The sequence below is a fragment of the Abramis brama genome (genome assembly GCF_963993115.1).
Source record: "Abramis brama genome assembly, chromosome: 15".
Lineage (NCBI taxonomy): Eukaryota > Metazoa > Chordata > Actinopteri > Cypriniformes > Leuciscidae > Abramis > Abramis brama.
Window position 1 is genome coordinate 4045075 of NC_139977.1, and position 16579 is coordinate 4061653.

Here is a 16579-nt window from a genome sequence, read left to right on the forward strand (position 1 = left end):
CCAAATTTGAGGTTGATATCTCAAAAAATGAGCTTTCAGTCAGATGTTGTTTGGGCGCAGTACCGAAGGCTTCCACTAGATAGAATTCGTCTCCCATTCATTTCCAATGCAGTCACTTTTGACCGCGAACAATACGAGCATGAGTACTTTTTTCAGGTCCATTTAACTCGTTCAAATCATGTTCATGATTTTGTGTGTGTGTGTGTTCACACAGCAAGTGCCAAAACATTTATCAAATTTCGGACCATTCCGATGAAGTAAAAAAGAAATAACCGAACAGCACCAGAGGGTTAAATGATATTCCCATTATCCTGTTGGATCCTATTTGGATTCATTTGAAAAAGCACAATTAAACATAACATATGAGTAATAATTGTAGCAATAGATGAGTTGCTGCTACTTTTGTGTACATGAACCCAAAGCAAACAATGCATTCTTTTGACATCTTGTATCACACTACTTGATTTATATATATATATATATATATATATATATATAAAACATTTTATACAGAATTGATATAAACGTTGCATTTATTTTTTCACCGAATAATATTGTTCATTATCCTGTAGGATTTGAATGGCTCCACCGTGGGTGTATGTTGAACTGATCCGAGTTTTTGTCCTTGCGCACACAGGATTTGAAGCAACCTGGAGCTGTCGCATGCAACTGCAGTCGTCCGGTTGTTACGACTCAAGGTGTATTACTGGCTGTTTTGTTTTTGCTCGTGTAGAAGTGGGAAATTCAGAGTTAATGATGATGGATTTTATTGGGATTATCTGCACTGGATTAGATTACACCTCTGTGGAGAACCAGGACAGAATGCTTGACATCACACTTACAGACCAATACAAGCGTGACGAAAACACCATCATCAACCCAACTAGAGGATCATGGATTATCTCTGCCATGCAGGGACACCCGCCATGATCTACTGCGACTGCTACCAACCACAACCCACAAACCCCTTTCTTTCTCACTCTGTCTATCTGTCTCTCCTCCCACACACACTTTGGGAAATGAAAAGCGAAATGGACGCCTTTGCAGGAGTAATGTGTGCTGACTCAGGGCCTGTTAGTGAGGCGACTGTCGCATCTCTGTGGTCAGGATCCCTTTGGAGAGGTGTCTTCCTCACTGCCGGAGAAAGAGACAGATTGAGAGAGAAAGCCAGATCGTCCACTACAAACCATCCACGATTAACTAGCAGTTTTTGTTTACCCCTAGAAAGTTGAGTAGACTACTGCAACCAACCTGCTGTTCAGTGGAAGAACCAATACTGGGCAGCCTGGTTTTTAATAGATATCTTTTGTATTGTATCGGGCCTCATTCCTCCATCACAAGCAACATTTATTTTTTATGTAAATCATTCTTAAAAACATTCATGTGTAAAGGTTTACTGAACAAAACAATTTTCAATGTAAATTGCTGCACCATGCAAGTTTACACAAGTAGCCATTTATGAATTAAATAGTAACATGCAACAGTTTATGAAATGGTTTCATCAGTTGTGATGAAATGGAAGTAGTGACCGATTTTGTCTTCCATACTGTGAATTATAGAAAAGAAAAAATGTAGGGCAAGGACTTGGATTTAGGATTTTTGGATGTGTGTGTTGCACTCGCATGAATGAGCTTGCAATCGACTGTAAAAAAGAAACAGGGTTTAAGTGGACTAAATGTTTGGAGAAGTACTGCATACATCACCAGAGATCCAAAGATCCAGCTGTGACATTTTAATAAATAAATAAAATAAAAAACAAGTTTTAATTTAACCCTGTACAGTCCAGAATGAATTGCTCACAGTAAAATATTTAACATGTATTTAGAAAACAGATTGGGTGATTTTTCATTTCATGGCGACTTTAAACTGTTATTGTGTAAATTATTGTACCATGTGACAGTTTTACAACTTAAAACCTAAAAAAAAAAACATGCAAATTTACGCAAGTAAAACCAATCATAAGTAAACAGTCACAACAGTTTATGAAAGTGAAATAGTTGTGTAAATTGTAGAAAGAAAATATTGCACCTTGCGAGAATTTACGCAAATAAAACCATCCTGTAGTAAATACTCACATCATTCAACAAATGTTTGCAAATGAAACTAAATCGTCACATACTGACTGCTTTCACGAATGATTTGCACAGAAACTCACTCTGCTTGTGGTTGATGAACGAGGCCTATTGACCAATAATATTCCATGTCTATGAAGCTCAGCAGTTCCTCTTTCTGACTGCAGTGTAATATATATGTCTGTTGATATGTACATGTGTCTCTATATCCTCCTGATGTGAATACATTTCTCCTTCTGCAGCTTGAGCAGTAGAGTCACTTTGCAGTTTATTCTTGCGATGTATATTGTGGTGACGGCTGCAGATGTGTTTCCGCCTTCCTCGACTGTCCCTGTATTTAATCATCTCTTCCCGGAGCCTAGTTGTTTTCTACTCTTTCAAACGAACAGCTGTAGCGTACCAGCAGGACTTTCACTAACTGGTTTGTACCGAATGATCTTTCTAACTCCCTTTAATTGGCTGTCTCTGGCTTGTAAATATGTTTTTGGGGCATTCTGTATACCAGGTTTGGCTTCATTTCATTAAAGTCTAATATCTCCTCAGAAATATGATAATCTCTCTTTTTTCACCTTTGGACACACTGAGAACACGCTGATCTCAGACACAGACAGAATATTAATTTGCAGAATATGATATGTCTATATTAAAGGGCAACTCTCGCCAAAAGGCAACCTAGGGTCTTTTTATGAATCTACCCGAGGCGAACTTTCGTTTAAAAGCATAATTAGAATGGAAACGCCACTTTTAAATTTGACCTTATTTTTGTTTTCGGTCAAATTGCCTTTTGAATGGGAGTGCTTGGGGCACGACCATGATAGCATCAAAAATCGCTATTTTTAAAACACTAAGAAAGCTCGACACAACATGAAACTGCTGGAAGTATCACCAGGAGCTCTACACATGAACTCCAGCATTGAGGACAGTGTTTGTGGACACAGAGTTTACTAAAAAGAAAGGTTTTGAACAACTCACTGAAGCTGTGTCTGCTGGCATTTTGACAGTCAAAAATAGTTGATCTCCGAATGTGAATGAACTGACTCTGAATTTTAGTGTTGCTTCTTATATGAGGATCCTTTTTCAAATACAAGGTCAATATTGATTTTCACTAACGACAAAACAACAAATCCATGAATTTATATGGAACTAAGCTTTAGGAGCTTTCCATATTTACTCTCCTCCCTGTTACGCTGCATTCGGAGATCGACTATTATTGACCATCACAGAAGTGCCCCAAGCACTCCCATTCAAAAGGCAATTTGACCGAAAACGAATATACGGTCAAACATAAAAGTGGCGTTTCCATTCTAATTGTGCTTTTAAACGAAAGTTTGCCTCGGGTAGATTAACAAAAAGACCCTAGGTTGCATTTTGGCGAGAGTTACCCTTTAAAGCTGCAGTATTTTGCCTCCATATCACCATCTCTGTTTGAAACATTAAAGGGATACTTCACCTCTGGAAAGATGAATGTGTATTTAAAATGGGTCATTTATGTAGAAGAAATGTGAAATTATTTTAGAATTTGGAGCCTTCTAGACTGAGAAAAGCCAGAACATGTATTTTTGGCTCATGTGGATGAAAGACAACAACTCCCAGAATGCACTTGCTTCGCTGCCCTAGGAGGCCACTCCCAAGCCACGCCTACCGGTAAGAGAGCGCAGTAGTTAAACAACAAGGCTAGGCTAGTGAGTCTCCGTGACGAGGATTTCAAGATCGCCCAAAATGTCCGGGATTCGGCTTTTGCGTTCTACAGTCGCCATTCATCATGTTTACTGTGGCAAGCATTTTTTTACTACTCGCACCCATAAATGATTTGGGAGTTGAGCGCGCCTGTACTCAATACTGTGGCAAGCAGGACGAGGCTAGGGCCGCGGGAGAACGACGCGAGGCCGGTGGCGTGATTACTGATGCAGACGCACCGGTCTCGTATCTCTCACGGAGGAGCGGGAATTTTCTTAGCAATGTTAAAACGCACATCAACCGATCACTTGTTTAGCGTTCATGTAAACACTACATTCAGATTCACCAATCGGAATGAATTCACTTAACGTTAGATTGAAACAAAAGGTGTGCATGTAAACAATGAATGGCGACTGCAGAAAGCAAAAGCCGAATCCCGGACATTTTGGACGATCTCAACGGCCGGACATGTCTGGGAAAAAGAGGATGGTAACCCCTGTAAGCTTAGCTTCCAAAGAAAGATGGCTGACACTATGTGTACATTCTGTGAGTGAGATCCCCCTATGGGTGGGTTGAAAACATGCGGGACAGCCCCTACTACTGGCTGTAGTCTTTAGCCTCTGGCCAAAAAATCCTCCGATGACGCAAAATGATGATTTTTGCGTCATCGGAGGATTTTTTCCAGACAAAAAATACATAAATCTCTCCTCTCAGGGGGATATGAGGGAGGAAAGCATGGTAATTCAAAAATACTACAGGTTTTCTACTGATACAAAGCTTAATGCTAAATCCTGAAGTATCCCTTTAAGTTGCTAGTTACCAGTGGAGTTATTTATTTAATCTCTGATCACCACATCAAATTGTGATGGTAGCTGAACAAACTCTTTATTAAAACCAAACAAATTCTTATTTGAAGTCACTGGACTTGATAAAAACAAGTTGACAAGACGTTTCTGTGTTCATCCAAACACCATCTTCAGTTGTAAATACAGGAAGTAACTCTGGCAAATATACACCTACTACAGTCACATGATCAGCACACAAGCAGTACAAGTCTAGTACAACCGAAGGGAGCATACAAACTTCTCTGACTTCAGTTGTTACCCAGACAGCAACATAGTGTCGGCAATGTCCCATTTATAAGTCAGCCCAGATCCGGCCCACATATGGACTGTGTGGAATCCACGTGTACCAGATGTGGACCGGATCTGGGCCGACACTATGTTGCTGTCTGAGTAGTGAGAAGGGCAGGCTACAACCTTCAGAAATGCCACCAACCAAAATGCATGGAGCAATGCCCCTCCCAAACAGATCTATAAAGGGAGGAGACAGCAACATAGTGTTGGCCCAGATCCAGCCCACATCTACATGTGGATTACCAGATAAATGGGACATTGCCTCGGTAGATGTGCCAAAGTTTTCTCTTTGATTCCCGACAGATTTTGCCACAGGTGCCTCTCCATTATCACCATCGCCACCATTGAACGACTGATAGCAGCAGTCGTCTGCAAGTCTGTGGTCCGGCGAAGTTCAGCAACTGCCTCAGGTGACAATCCCTGCCCCTGATCTAAGTCCCTAAGCAGCCTGACCTGCCGCTGCATATGCCTTAACTACGAGCCGTGAAGTGGTCCGACACGGCTTCGACAGTAAGACTTGAGCCCTCAATAAGGATAGTTAGCTAGGCAGCCTCTCTTCCACAGGGGGCATCCTCATATACCTCTGCTCACATAAACCCTCAACATTTCAATCATTTGAATGTTGGAAGGGAAAAATGTGCGCCGAGTATGGTTTCTTCCAGGACCTCTCCACATCAGTGTGAATGTCCGGAAGGAAAAGGAAGGCTTACGAGGGAGGGGCGATCATGGCCTGCCAGACAGCAACATAGTGTTGGCCCAGATCCGGCCCACATCTTTGCCGTGTGGGATCCACATGTACCAGATGTTGGCCGGATCTGGACCGACACTATGTTGCAGTCTGGGAGCGCTCATCCAATCGTACGCAAACGACTTTATGCTTCTCACGAGCCCAAGTCAAATTCAACCTAGCCGTGGCGCGATCCGTTACATCAAGCAATTCCCCCAAGGAAGTAGGTTCAGTAATCTCACTGTCATGCCAGTAATCTCACTCCAGCCATATCTACCTTCTCAGACCCAGACAGCAACATAGTGTCGCAAAAGTCATTAACGCATCCTAAGGAAAGGACTCAAAGGACATGGTTGGGTGTCCATTCAAACACCCACACCTCACCAATGCAAAAGAAACAAAGGAAGGAAGTGAGGTCTACTTATAGACCTTGACCAGGGGGTGTATGGGTAATGTAGTGCACTAGATTTAGTAGTGTAGTTTGCTTGGAATTGTGGGATATATAGTACAAATATATATATATATATATATATATATGGACCAAAAAAAGGTAAAATTAAAGAAAAGGGGCAAATTCACAACAGTGAGTGCCTTCAATTCCCCCGAGAACTGAAAGCGTGAGTTCTGCTCCAGGTAGATAACGCAGAGCTCATGTTTGTGTCATCTGGTGTCATAATGCAAAGACACGAGGAACACACACGGCTCCTGAAGACAGAAAGCTGATGGCATGTAACTTAGGTGCACTATATAGAATCTCTAATGTAAAATCTCTGTAATGTATCAGTTTGAATGTCTATGGAAAGTCCCCAAGTGTGTGTGCGTGTTTAGAAACATATGGGTGTGTGCATGTACACAATTGAGGCCTTTGTGAATTCAAAATATGTCCACCTTTGGAGTCACTACTATAACATTATAACATTATTATCAATTAGTCAACTAAAAATTCACAAAATTTGTAAGGTTTACAGTAAAAGATGCTATGCATTACCATTAATAGGAATGGCAGAAAATGTTATTAGCCAAAAACATTGTTTTATACCATGCAAGTGATATTTTTTGGCAGCATTTGGTAACTTACTGCAATGGACATGCAATGTGTGCCTTTGCAAAGAACAGTAAAGTGATTGTTGAGAATTTGAGCTTGATGCGGATGGTTAAACAAGAGCGCACTGCAGCCACAAAAAGTATTTGTTGTAATAACCTCTCTGTAACCAGAGAAAGTTAATGCAACCTATACCTGTTGTACTTCCCTGACACTAATGCAATATTAACAACTTCTCTGCTTCCTCTAACATGTGTAACTTCAGCCACCCGAGATACCGACGAGTGTAATGTATCTCTGGAATATGCATCGGCTTGTTAGGGTTGAGAACTGCAAACATGTTAAAATGTCTTACGACACAGAAATACAAAAACCAGAGCTCCACTGTGATAAGCCAATCATTTCATTAAGGTTTCATAAGTTAATTTAAACATGCAGCCGAATGCTCTGAGCAATCCAGACGGATGTAGTGCTCGGAAATCATCGGTTGCCTACTTATCAGTCAACAATGATTACACACCAGTAGGTTTGTTATATGTGCCAGGTGGAGAAGAGTGTAATGCTGTCTGGATGGTGATCTGTAGATGAGTGTCCATTCTTTTGGTATCATTCTCCCCATGTCCTATTTGAGATAGTCAACAGCAACACATCTCAACTTCAGCAGGATAAATGGATAGATTAATGTATAGTTGAACAGCACTACAATGCATCATATTGATAAATGATTTATTGAGCTGATAATGCATGTCTAGTATAGCCTTGTGAGAAGATCTCTCATGCATTTTTAATTCTAAAATGGCCAACAGTCTCCCCTGTTGTATTGTGAAGGAAACACCGACCCTGGTTGAAAGCCGTATCGTAACAGAGGGAGTCTCAGAATACGAGACCATTTACCCAAATACGGTTAATTAATAGAGCAATACTAAAATACACATCCAATGAAACAAGAAACAAGCACACCAACTCTACTGCCATAGGAACAATACACCAATACAAGACACAGGTGAGAACAAACAGGATGGAGAAACAAGAACACAAAGAACCTAAAACTCAACTAAACAAAAAGACACTTATATGAGATGGCCAATAATATAACACATATATTGTTGTATTTAATCTTATAATAATGACAGCAAAACAGACGGGAGCCACACGCTAGCATCAACTTCACTCTCTTCTTCGTTCTTTTTTCAGCATCCACAGTGAACATGCAATACAGCGCCCTCTACAGGTTAAGCCGTAACTCAATACACAACATATTTCCCCTCTTGTTTAGGAAGCTTACCAGGTAAAATAAAAAAGAAATGCCATCTCTTAAATCACTTAGACCCCGGCTGTAATATAATGCAAACTTAACTGATATAATGCAAACTTAAAAGTTTCCTTACACATACTTAACATTAGCATCCTTTTCCTTCCAGAAATACTAACACTATAACAGTTATAACATGCAACCTTATGTTGATCACCCTTCTAACAGAAGCGTTAACCTTAAGCGAAATTAAGTAAACAAATTTCACCAGCAAAACAGCATTTCAATTATAGATTTCTTTCAGTCACATTTTCAATCTCTTTTTTTTTCTTCTCATTGTCATTCCCTCTTAGTTTCCCCCCCAAAGGCCATGAGAAGGATTACTGTACGTAATCACTAAGCCATGCCGGCTTTTTTCTGACCCTGGCAGACCTCCGCACATCACCGGAGGGTTGTGCAGGTCCTGACTCAGGTACTGAAACATCCAGCATTTGTGCGGGTCCCCGCACAGGAACCGGAACAGAACTGTCAATTGTATCTTTTACCCTGTCAGGAACCAGTGAGAGATGAGTAGCGTTCCAGGTGCGTCCATCTTCCAGCACATACGCATTTGCACCAGCTTTCCGTACCACCCTGGCAGGTCTATAGAACTTTGACAGTCCTTTCTTGACATGGAAGGGTTTCCGTACTCTTACTAGGCTTCCCTCTTTGATCTTTGGTACTTGTGCACCTCTCCTCACATCTGTGTAAGCCTTTGATGCATTTTGTTTAGCGAAGACACGGTTGCGCAGTTGTTTCTCTGTCAGCAGAGTAGATTTGCTTGCTGGACCGATGTTCACCTTTGTGCGCATTCTCCTGTTGAACATGAGTTCATATGGTGACACTCCTGTTGTACTGTGTGGAGTTGCATGGTATGTGAGCAAGAAATCCTGTACGAATGGTTTCCATGATTTCCTCTCCTGCTCGGCAGTAAGAAGTGTCTCTTTGAGAACGCGTTTCCAGCGTTCAATAGCTCCGTTAGCTTGCGGATAATACAAAGACACTTTGCTGTGTGTAATGTCCCTCACTGTCAGAAATTCTGCGAACTCGCTCAAGGTAAACTGTGTCCCATTATCACTAATGAGTTCTGTGGGATTACCGAAGCGGGCAAACACAGTCGACAGGAAGGTGGTGACAGCCGTTGTTGTAATTGAGTGTGTGAAAGCTACTTCTGGCCACTTTGTATAATAATCAATCAGAGTCACTGCATAGCGGCAGTCCCAGTTCGCTGACTCAAAACGGTCCGACGATGTCAATTCCTACTTTCTGCCATGGACCGTCTGGCAGTGAGACTGGCTGAAGTGGAGCAGCGTGCGTCTTAGCGCTTTTATCATTCATCTGACAGGTCACACATGCACTAATACTGTCCTGCACCCACATGTCCATGCCGGGCCACCAGTATAAGTCGCGCAGCCTCTGCTTGGTGCGCACAATACCCTGGTGAGTTTCATGTGCCAGGTCCACCAGCTGTTTTCTCAGGGCCACCGGCACTAGCCGTCGGTGAGGGCCCCTGTATATTGTCACATCTTGAACTGAGAGTTCATCTCTGGTATTAAAGTAGGGTTTGAGCACTGCAGGTAGAGACTTTGCTGTTTTAGGCCACCCCTTTTTCATCTGTGCCCTGATGGCAGTAAGCTCTGGGCATGCCTCACATGCCACCACGAAATCCTTCACTGAGAGAGCTTTCAGTTCTGTGTCCAGCAGGGCTACAAGTTCAGGCTCAGTCACTGGCTCTGCGTTCTCTTCTGATGGTAGAGGTAAACGGGAGAGACAGTCAGCAGCATAGTTTTGTGCTCCTGCACGATACACCACGTCACACGTGAAGCAAAGAAGTCTGGCTGACCACCGGGCAATACGCATTCCTGCGCGCCCAAGTCCTTTTGTGTGTAGCAGTGTGGTCAGAGCCTGATGATCTGTACGCAGTGTAAATCTTGTCCCCCATAAGAACGTCCTCCACTTTTCCGCAGCCCACACACAGGCTAACGCCTCCTTTTCTACAATGGAATATTTACGTTCGGCAGGGGTAAGTGAACATGAGGCAAAAGCAACTGTACGCTCTGTGTTATCAGGGTGCATTTGTGTCAGTATAGCCCCCAACCCGTAATCCGAAGCGTCTGTAGACACTATTGTAGACAAGCTGGGGTCAAAGACGGCTAGCGCTGAACTGGTTACAATGCGAGTCTTGACCGTGTCAAAGCTTGACTGTGCTGCTGCTGTCCACTGAAATGTGTCATCACGCAGGCAGTCTCGCATGGGCTCCACCAGAGATGCATAGTTTTGCACAAATTTTTGCATACCATGCTGTGAGCCCCAGAAATGAGCGCAGTGTAGTGGCGTCGCTAGGCGCTGGAGCAGCTGTAATAGCCTTGAGGTGATCTTTGTCTGGCAGCAAACCCTGGGCTGAGATGGTGTGTCCAAGGAACCGTAAGCTGGTCTGGTTGAAGTGGCATTTTTCATTATTGAGCTGGAGGCCAGCTTCCTTTAGCGCAGCAAGCACCATCTGCAGGTTACGATCATGCTCCTCCTTTCCTGTGCCATAGACTATTACATCATCCAGATAGTTCTGGACCCCCTTGAGATCTTTCAGCACCAGAGACATCATCTTAGAGAACGCACTTGGAGCTGAACACAGTCCATATGGAACCCGACGAAACCTGAACAGCCCTTCGTGCGTTATAAATGCCGTCAAATCTCTGCTTTCCTCTGCCAGTAACACCTGATGATAAGCATTTGCTAAATCAATGGTGGAGAACACAGTAGCTCCACGCATTTCAGAGAAGAGATCATCCATATGGGGAAGTGGGTGACTGTCCATCACTACCGCCTTGTTTGGTTCACGTAAGTCCACGCACATTCTCACTGCACCATTTTTTCGTCGTGTGACCACGATGGGTGAAACCCATGGAGATGCATCAATCCTCTCTATCACCTCCATTTCTAACAATCTCTCCAATTCAGCAGAGACAGCTTGTTTAACAGAGAGAGGAAGTCTCCGCAGCTTTTGTTGGACAGGCTGGACGTCTTCCCTGACTTTTACACGGTGAAGGAAACCTTTAGCAAGACCTAGCTTCTCCCCAGTCACTGATCCGGCTTTGATCTCTCTGATCTCGGTCACTGGGCCCGCAGGTGAGAGCACGATGTTGTTATTAATAGAAAGTCTCAGTGCCCTGAATAAGTCCATTCCCAGCAGAGCTGTGCCTGTCTTCACGACGTACAGTGTAGCTGGTACTGTAATGGTGGCATACTGCACTGTAGCTGGCAGGCAACCCAGCACTGGAACATCAGCTTTGGTGTAAGTCACTAACCTTTTTTCTGGCTCAGCAAGCGGCACACCACTGAAATGCGCTCTGTAGAGATGCTCAGGAATGATTGACACCGCCGATCCCGTATCCACCACTAACTCCACAGTACGGGAAGTTGACTTTGCATTTATGGCTACTGTGCATGTAATTTTTACATATCGTTGTCCATTTTCTATCGTTCGCACCGTATTCATTTCCAGAATAACGACTTCTCCTACTTTGGCCGTGTTTTGTTTGAACTTACATACACGAGCAAAGTGTCCGACCTTATTGCAGTTTCGACATGTCACTTTCCTTGCAGGGCAGTCCTGAGCATTTGCCATGTGAGCTGCTTATCCACATCTAAAACAGCTTTGATCCTGTTTCAGTGTTGCTGAAGGCTCTGCGGAGTAATTGCTCTTTGCTCTGGTTCTGAATGTACGTTTCGGTCTCGCCTTCACCACGTGCACTGGAGCATGCGACTCCGAAGCTAGAGTCTGAGCATGTCCGATAGCTGCTTCCACTTGACACGCCAACTTTACTGCTTTATCCAGAGTGAGATCTGCCTCCGTTTGTACTAAAAGTCTTTCACGTATTCTTACAGAGCTAGCGTGCTCAATAAGTTGGTCCCGTATCATTTCATCTGTATTACCAGCAAACCCGCATGTTGTAGCTAACTCACGTAGCGCGCCAACATACTCAGCTACAGTCTCATGCGGTCTCTGTACTCTTTGTCTAAACTTGTGTCGTTCCACCATGACATTTATTGCTGGACTGAAATGTGCACGCAGTTCATCTACTGCTGAATCATAGGTTGTACCTACGTTCGTGAGTGTATAAAATACACGTTGGCCTTCGGTGCCCAGGCAGTGTAGGAGAATTGCACGCTTCCTCGTGTCGGCCAGTCATCCCCCTCCGCATGAATAGCGAGCAGGTAATTCCCGAACATTTTCATCCACATATCGAACGGGATAGTGGGTTGTCCACTGCATGGCAGGAACAATGCAGGAAGAGGCACACCGGCAGTCGCCATCCTCGTCGCCAATTTGTTGTATTTAATCTTATAATAATGACAGCAAAACAGACGGGAGCACACGCTAGCATCAACTTCACTTGTTTACTTTATTCTCTCTTCTTCGTTCTTTTTTCAGCATCCACAGTGAATATGCAATACAGCGCCCTCTACAGGTTAAGCCGTAACTCAATACACAACATATATTCTGTCTACTAAAAAGAATATAGGCTATATTTTGGAATACGGTGAGTAAAAAAGTTACTACAACTACAAAGTTAAAAGTCCTACAGTAGATATAAGGAAATGTATGGAAGCTTGTTTCTGCCACAGAATAAAACATTTAAAAAGATAATTGTGACTTTTTATCTCACAATTGCGAGTTTACATCTCACAATTCTGACTTTATTTCTCAGAATTAAGTGTTATAAAGTCAGAATTGTGAGAAATAAACAAGCTTGGAGATGTTTAACGGATCATATAAAGCACATTTAAGAGGATCTGAGTTTGAACTTAGGAATTCACAAAATTCACATTTATGAGATAAGCATTCAAAAACGTACAGTCTCTCACTTCCACTAAAATGGATCACAGATTTTTATGACATCACCGCGGACTTCAGCTTCTCATCACATCTTCTGTCCAATCAAATGCTCTCTAGAATCTAAAGCTCCGCCCCTATGCTATAAACACCACCTGGCCAAAGCGACTGTTGACACGTAACAGAGCAATATGGGTTGGAGACGTGTGTTCGGTTGCTCAAACGCTCGAGTTTTATTCTGTTTTATTCCAACTGTACATTGGTTAAGAATGAAATGGCTGGAATTTATTCACCTCTACTATTGAATCCAGTGTATCATCAGCGCTCGGATCCGCTTCCATGGTGCTGTCAAGTGGGACTTGCAGTCTGTGAGGCAAACTAAATGCTATTGGCTAGTTGAAAAGGGGGAAGAGCCATTCAATAAGTCCCGCCTTAACTTCCTGTTTCAGTGGAAAATCAACGCATCATAGAAAGCTGCGCAATACAAGGCACTTCAGTGGGACTTTAAGAGGAAAAACCTTTTTATCCAGTGAAATGTCCTGCTTATGACTGGATGATCCACTGGTTGACAATGAATTGCTCTCCCCACTGTCATCTTTGTTTTGACACTTTTATGTCTGTGCCTCTGGCTAGAGCGGTACGTCATTCTCAATATAGTCTCCTACATCAGCACTCCATCAGGACACAATCTAACATGACCCCTCCACCAGGACACAATCTAACATGACCCCTCCATCAGGACACAAGCTATAGCTATAACAGTACACTGATAACCTGTTTCCAGCTGTGTATGTTGAGCTGAGAGTGAACTGAAACTATGATGAGACCATTTTTTGATTTTGATACAAAGTTGATTCTGATTGTTCTTGGTCATTTTTAATGCTGAGTAAAAAGTGACTGGTGACACTTTACAATAAGGTCAAATTAGTTGAACATGTTACAGTTTTTTTTTCAATTGCTAACATCCTTTTGTCCAATCTGTAGTCACGTTTTCAAAACTCTAAACACAATTAGCACAACATCTGTCTGTTGTGACCATACCATTAACACAATTCATGTTGTTTTCACAAAAAATGCAGTCAATTAACACGTTTCTAGAATACCTACATTTTCTTTACATATAAGCATACCCAATACCAAAATCATAGATCTTTATAGTCTTTTTTTACAAATTCTTAAACGCAGCTTGCCAGAAATGAAGACCTATTCTTCCAAACCATAGATACAGTATAAAGCCTCTTGTTCGGTTCTTTGGGTCACTAGAAAAAATATATTGGTAAAATTCATGGTTATAAAAAAGTCTGCTTAAAATATTGGGAATAGTAGGATTTAAATATATATATATATATATATATATATATATATATATATATAAAAGGGATTTATTTAAGCAAATTATATTCATTTCATAATGATTATTTGTTGCGTGATGGTTATTTGGGTATGAGTATGCGCAGTTTCGCCGTAAGCTTCATAAAAACGTAAAGGGAGTAGCGACGCGTCCATTGTTTATTCACAACCCATCGTCAGGAGCACACAGCCCGTTGGTATGTAGCGAATTTAGAACCTTTTGAAATGTTTAAAATGAGCTACGGTCTGCTGTACTTTAATTTAGGAATGTTTAAAGTTTCGTACTTGTGTAATTGTTGACATTGGCTGCGCTTAGTCCGTGCTGAGAGACTTAATTTGTAGTTAAGTTAGCTTATGTACTGTTCAGTTCTCTCGGTTTGCGATATGTTCGAACACTAGATAATTAACAAATTACCAAGTAAACTAATGTAGCAGACGGTTGTGTGGTAGGCGACGGAGGTGCATTTAGTAAAACATTGAATTGAAGTGTTATAATGATTAATGCACTTTGCCAGCTGATTCGTGTGATAGCTATACTCTGCAGGTGCGCTGCTATGCATGATGGGAAATGTAGTTTCTGCTGTGTTCTGACGCAGCTGTGTAAAACTGTATAGGAGATTTTATAATAGTGAATTCTTATTTACAGCAGAAATAGATCTAGTTATTTTATTGTAACTACTTCGTTTGTTTATTTTGCATTATATTCAATGGATATATTTGTAACACTGGTTTATTTCTTATTTCAGGTTTATGACCTGTGGTCTGTTGTATAAATAAAACAAAAATACAAGACTAATGACAAACACGAGTCGTGCCATGTGTGCTGCCTGTCACTAGCCCATTCGGATGGCTGAAGAATTAAAAAGATCCGAACAGTCATAAACCATTAGGCCTGCCATTCAACATTGTGGCTCTGTTCTGAAGCCAAAACAAAGCCTGAAGACCAGAAAATAAATCAGTGACTGGTTACCTTATCTAGTTAAGTTAAAAGCCCATCTATACTGCCTATTCACTTGCTAGTCTGCAAACCTAAGAAGATAGCAAATTAACAAGATGGCAGAAAAGGAGAAAATAGAGAGGTTACGGCAGAAGCGTTCAGCGGCCCAGACTGCGTTCACTAAAAGAGCCAACCATCTCACCTCCAGGGCCAATGCGCTAGAAGAAAGGGATCTAAAGGCTGAGTGGAGGGAGTTCAAAGGAGATCATACCAGAGTGGAAGATGCAGGATTTGAGTATGCTATGGCCCTACGAGAATTAGAAGATGAAGAGGCCACAAAAAAGGCAGATCAGGTTGACGAGAAAACGTTGGAATGCGACCGCAAGTTTGATGCAGTTAAACACCTCATCCAAAACAGCTTCTGGACCAGATTTGCTGAGGAGCAAATCTCCACCCTTGTAAAAGAGGCTAACTCAGCCCTGGATCAGGCCGAAGCAACCGACCATCTGCAGCTGTCTAGGAAGGAGTGTGAACTGATGAATAGAAACTTAGAACGAGAGGTCTGTGAAGTCAACAGTCTAGTAACTGAGTGGACAGAAATGATCCCTCATGCCGAGCTAACGGAATCTAGAGACCGTAGCAGGATGATGAGAAAGCGAAAAGAGAGACTGTGGGATAAGTGGGCATGGCGACGCAGCGCTTGGTCTGATGACGAAGAGGAGCAGAAAGAACTGGTGAAACTGAAAGTTACTGGGAAGAAAGACGAAGACGAGGAAAGCCAGACCAGTGAGCAAGCCGCGTCTATTAGTTCTTCTCCTAACCGTAAACTGTCCTGTCCCGTAGACAGTCACACCCCTATAAGCGAAGTTCGGTATAACCCGCCCATCGCTCCCACCTATCTCAGTTATGGTGGACTTCAAAATGTTACAAGCACGCCATTGCAAGTCCAAGATGCTCCCAACATGTACCCAGGGCCATTCCATTTCAAGCCCCAAATTATGCTGGAACGTGCACGCCTGCCTACATTCTCTGGTAACATGAGAGATTACTACCGTTGGAAAGCTGAATGGGAGGACCTTCAGCAGCTGGGGAACCCTCATGGTTTGGAAAATATAAGAAAGTTCCATCTTATAGGAAGTCTAGACGACAAAGTCAAAAGAGACCTCGTCTTGTCCAGCTGTGGATCTGCCACTGATGTGTTCAGGCTCCTGGACAACAAATATGGAAACAAGCCGAAAATAGTGCTACTTATCTCGAAAGAAGTACATGGCCTACCGCCTGTAAGGGGAAACAGCCCTAGAAAGACGATCGAACTAATTCAAGCTGTGGAAAGAGCTCTTCGTGACCTCCAAGTCCTGGGGGAAGAAGATGCTGTGAAAAATCGGTTAGTAGCACAGTCAATTGAGAGTAAGTTACCAGACTCCCTGAAAGAAAAGTGGCTGACTCATAAGAACGACCCTGCAAGCGGCTTTTCACCCAGAAATCACTTTGATTGTCTAATGGAGTACCTGAA

General features: G+C 42.5%; 1 protein-coding gene across 1 annotated transcript in view; it reads left to right on the forward strand.

The window, feature by feature from the left end:
- Nucleotides 1-2618, forward strand: part of jakmip2 (janus kinase and microtubule interacting protein 2) — a 37968-nt gene extending 35350 nt beyond the window's left edge. Inside the window, exon 22 of the mRNA XM_084136674.1 lies at nt 638-2618. The gene's annotated coding sequence lies outside the window, so the exon portion shown is untranslated. The remainder of the gene's footprint in view (nt 1-637) is intronic.
- Nucleotides 2619-16579: the final 13961 nt, after the last annotated feature.